Genomic DNA, 5,462 nt, shown 5'->3' on the forward strand with positions numbered 1-5,462 from the left:
TTCCTGGAGTATGTTTTTGCTGTGATGACATAATATGAGGGCCTCAGTTTCTTCATCCAACACCTGAGGAACATTCAAATAATACTTTTTAAGCTTCCTTTCAACACGACTCTTCCGTGACTCAAAATGAAATGTTAAACAGAATTTAAGTAAAACTGAATCAACCATAATTTATCAGTTTGGTGGTACCAAGAAGGCAGACATAAGCAATGAAGAATTGAGACAATATAATTTAGTCCACAGAAACCAAAACAGAACAAAGAACTAAAATACACAGAGAAGTAAAGATAAAGTGCCTTTCTTGACTTGGAAACCTTTATAATTACATCAACTCTTCACTTTGTGCCTTGAGTTGTAATTTTATTTTATTTTATTTTTTTAAAAAAACCATCATTCTTCAGTATGTTCTTGCTCTGACTTTACAAGAGAAAGCATCTTGGGATATTATTACACATACAGAACAGGTAGCAAAGGCACATGGTATAAAATTTAAAAGGCACAGAGGTTACACAGCAAAATGTCTCCCACTGTCTCCCTCTCTTCCACCCCTTCATTCCCCTGGAGGCAAGCACCTGTTTCCTAGGTATTCTTGAAGAAAGATGTTCTCCAGACACATAAGTTAAGTAGGATGCTATAATGAGACACTTTCTGTCTTAGTTTCGGCTGTATTCTCAAAGGTTGAGAGAAAACAGTAGCTGACACACACACTCACATTCCAAGGACTGTGACTGTCTTCCAAACAGGACTTACAATGAATGGCAAGAATCAAAAACTGGCTTTGCAAACCTTGGCCAGTCTTGAGGGTATGAAAGACCTGAAGTTGAAGTGGACAGAGAGGCGGATTTCTTTGGAGAGGACTGTGTTATTCTTGTGTGTGTTTCCTTTATGCTCGCGAGGATCAGCAAAATGATGTTTCCCCTTACCTTAAAACAAAAAGGAGCCTTCAAAGAGATCGCTTCTGGGGCTGGGCTGGAGAGCACCCCTCAGAGTTTGGAGGGCGTGGTGGAATGGTATCTGACGCGCAGCTGGGAAATCTAACGTGAGAAGCTACGGATTTAGGCCCGAAGAAGCAGAGAATGGAGAGGCCAAGCTTCCCTGGAAGTGAGCTGCGTTGACGTGAGGATCCAGTGGATTTATGGGCAAAAACAGGTTGAAACAGGCTTAAAAACAACATTATCCAATTGGGCTGCCCAGAGGGACATAAGACCCTGGGAGAGGCAGACAGACAGACAGACAGAGAGCGTGTCATCATCAGACATGCAAGGGCTGAGGGTCAGAGGTTGAAATGGCCTGCCACAGCAAAGCACGAACCACATCTCAGGAATTACAATTGGAGGTTCCTAGTTGGGGGGGGGGGGGGGTCTCTCTGAGAAAACCATAGAAGAGATCAAGAATCAGAACCAGGATCTGCTACTCCTAAAAGGTCCCAACTAGAATTACCTGTTTGTCAGTCAGATACGACCTTTCCTGTCCTTTACTTTTCCCACTTCTCTCAAACCTGGAGGAGCTACAGGAGTTTAGAGAAGCAGGGGAGAGGCTGCAGAAGAGCAAGGCTGAGAAGGTAAGAAGTTGCCCAGCTTGGCCTTTTCCCAGGGCTCAAAGCAGAACTGAGCTCTAATTTATATAGAGGTTTATTAGAGTTTCAGTCATTTCATTGGAGTGGCCAACTTAATGACAGAAAGGAAACTACTCCGGGAAATTCAAGTGCTTGGGGGACTTTTAATTTTTTTATTTTTCTCTAAGAGTGATCAGAAAGGTTAAAATCTTCCACAAACTTTCCTCTAAGGTTTAACGGGATAGGGAAGGGAAAGAATGAAGTTGCTTTTTATTTATACCTTATTTTGAGTGTTGCCATGTATGTGCATACCATACATACTGTTCTACACTTTCCTTTTTTATTGTAATATAGCTGCATGGCTGTTCCATATTAGTATATACAAATTTGCTGCATTCTTCTAAACAGCTGCATAGTAGACCATTTAAAGGATGTACAGTGATTTGCTTTAACCATTCCCTTTTAGGGTGCTGGCAATATATGAGTAAGTCTTAATCCATAAAGAAAAATGTAGAAGAAAATGTAAAACACTTTGTTTCAACTATATATTTTTTTTAATTTTTGAATGTTTTTATTTATTTATCTTTTTTTTAATTTTTTTTTACACTTATTTATTTTTGAGAAACAGAGTGAGACAAAGCGTGAGCGGGGGAGGGGCAGAGAGAGAAGAAAACACAGAATCTGAAGCAGGCTTCAGGCTCTGAGCAAGCGGTCAGCACAGAGCCTGATGCGGGGCTCAAACCCACGAACTGTGAGATCATGACCTGAGCCGAAGTTGGACACTCAATCGACTGAGCCACCCAGGTGCCCCATAAGTGTTTTTATTTATTATTTTTGAGAGAGAGACAGAGTGCAAGTTGGGGAGGAGCAGAGAGAGAGGGTGAGACAGAATCAGAGACAGGCTCCAGGCTGACAGTCTCTAGGCTGTCAGCACAGAACCGGCTCCAGGCTGACAGTCTCTAGGCTGTCAGCACAGAACCACATGCAGGGTTCGAATCCATGAACCGTGAGATCATGACCTGAGGCGAAGTCAGACACTTAACCAACTGAGCCACCCAGGCACCCCTCAACTATATTTAAATAAACACACACATTTCTAGGTATCTATTTTATGTGAAAGATATTTCCACTTTAGAGACAGTTTGTAGAAAAATAAAACAAAACAAAAAAACCTTATCATAAAGCTTTAGAGTTATCCACTAGGTTATCCACCTAGTTATCCACTAGGTGATTGGCATTAGTGATTGAAAGCTGAATTGAAAGCATTCAATATTAAGCAAAGCGATTATAATTAAATTAAAATGCATTCTGGAACTTGGCTGAACCACATAAAAACATTTTCCACCTGTTCCACATTATAATATTTTAATGTTACCTGGGAGGGTAGAAATAGATTGGTTATTTACTTTAAAAATCTTTTTTTTGTCTGATTAACAGTTTTGTGCCTGTAATGTGTTGGACACTGTTCTAAGTTCATTAGTAATGCTAACTCAGGTAATTGTCAGAAGAACCCCAGGAATACCTAGGGTATTCCACCCAGGTTACAGATGAGGAACAGGTTACAAACTGAGGCCTAGAGCAGCTTAGTAACTTGACCAAGTTACATGGCTAGAAAGTGACAGAGCAAGTATTTGAACAGAAGAAGTCTGGCTCCAGAGTTCATGGTCATGGACACTATACCACACTGTGCCCCTGTAGGCTGATTCTAAGTCTGTCACATCACTGCAAGGATAAAGACCTAGGGAGTGCTTTTTTTTTTTTTTTTAATTTTGTTTAAAGAATTCGAGTATAATTAACATACAACATTATATTAGTTTTAGATGCTATTTTAGTGCTATGTAATGATTCAACAATTCTATACATTTCTCAGTGCTCATCATACAGAATGCTTTCTTAAAGCAGAATGTGTTGTCAAAGTCATAATCTTCAACACTATCATCATTAAAAACACTTTGATGTTGAGCGCACACTACCCAAAGGAGACCATTGTGGATAAGATAGATACAACATGCCCTGTGCTCTTGAAGGGATTTAATCTAATTTCCCTGTTGAGTCCAAAGAAATTGCCAGAGGCAGTATTCTATGGAGTTACCAGGTCAGTTCCAAGGGGGAAAAAAAGGAAACCTGATCATTAAATCTAAATGAGGAAAGATAAGAAAAAGCCAGAAAGCAAATTCAATCAGCTTGGGACTGGAGGAGAGCTAACATCTGGAGGAGAGCTAACATGTGATGTGGTGCAAAGCAGACTAAAAGAAAGAGATCTTGAATCCTTACTTGAGTAAGAGTCCGGGTGGTGGCCATGGATTGTTACCAGTGGCCTCTGGTGTGGGTGTGGGTGTGGGTGTGGGTGTGATGAGAAGAGTCAAAGAGTTAAAGAGTTAAACCTGGAGAAGGTCACGCTGACCCATCTTATATATGGGAAATCAAGGGTCCAACATACTCCAGATAGTACTTTTTTAATAGTACACACTAGAAATTTTAGACATGATTGGCTGATCTTGATAAGCATTCAGCCAAGAGAAACCTAAGGTAGGAAGGTAAGACTCAGATGCCTCCAGAGGCCAGGCTGGTGACCACAAATGGCTGTAATGGGTCCAGGGGTGCCAGGTGAAGGGTGCATATTCCCTTTTGATGCCACAGGAGTTTAATTCTTAACTATTTCATGCCAACAATCCTTGTGTATGTAGTAAGCAGCCACTAGTGGCAAAGTGGTACTAGCTGAAAGGCAAATAGCTGAAAGAGAAGTTGAATAAACATGTTGGTTTTATTCCTTATAGATTCTAAAGGGAAGTCGGCCACGTGAGAGTTGATGGGTCTCCCACAGAGGATATGTTTATGACAAAGGCAGAGACAGCTGGATTGTAAGTTCCTCCACGTACTTTGTTCCTTTAGTGTGTAAACAGGCTTCATACTTATTTTCAGAGGCAGAAAGGAAGGGGGGTAGCTAAAGAAAGTGGGTCAGACCACAACCAGTTTTAGGTGGGATGGGGTGGGGGAGGAACCCCAGGAAATAGAGCAGGCGGTGACAGCTGTGAGGAGTAGAGGAATGAGGGCTGAATCCCTAGGGAGCCTGCTGAAAGCAAGAAAGAGACTCTGAGGGAGGTGGCCTAGAAATGGGAACAGAGCTGGCACTTCTTGACAGACTTGCCCATGGGGTTCTGGGATAGTGCCCAATGATAACATTTTTAAAGCAATATGAAGCTTTGCCTGGCTGAATAAAATTAGTTAAATAAAAATCATGATAATGTGGCTGGTGTAAATGTTTTGGTCATTTAGTTTGATTGGCCCAAGTTGACTCTCCAAAGTCTGGCACCATTGAGCATGAAATCACATTCCACTCTTCTTTAAGGGTCATGCTTGCAGCCAAGTAAGAAATTGCACTAGAATAGCTTTATTTATTTTCTCTGTTTAAGAGGCAGTTTGTCCTAAATGGATTTTCTTCCTCTGCCACATATCTAAATTTTTGCTTTCATCTTATTCATGCCCAAAATAAGCTTCTAAAAATAAAGTAATGAAAAGTTCTAAAGAAGAAAAGGAAGAAGTTGATGAAATGTGTTAGCTTCACAAGTAAGAGATCTCAAGACCTATAATCTGAAAACTTTAGACTTTTACATTCAGTACTTTATTGCTATTTCATTGGGTGGTGTTTGTTTCAAAAATTCTATACACAAAATTCAGGCAGATAAAAGTATATGTTCACAGGGGTGCCTGGGTGGCTCAGTCGGTTGAGCGTCCAACTCTTGATTTCCACTGTGTCATGATTCGTGGGGTCAGGATCCGTGTAGCCAGTGCAGAGTCGGCTTGGGATTCTCTCTCTCCCTCTCTCTTTGCCCCTCCCAAATGCTCTCCCTCTCTCTCTCTCAAAAATAGATAAATAAACTAAAAAAAAAAAAAAAAAAAAAAAAAA

This window comes from Herpailurus yagouaroundi, unplaced genomic scaffold (assembly GCF_014898765.1).
Source record: "Herpailurus yagouaroundi ecotype Mexico unplaced genomic scaffold, PumYag 187, whole genome shotgun sequence".
NCBI lineage: Eukaryota > Metazoa > Chordata > Mammalia > Carnivora > Felidae > Herpailurus > Herpailurus yagouaroundi.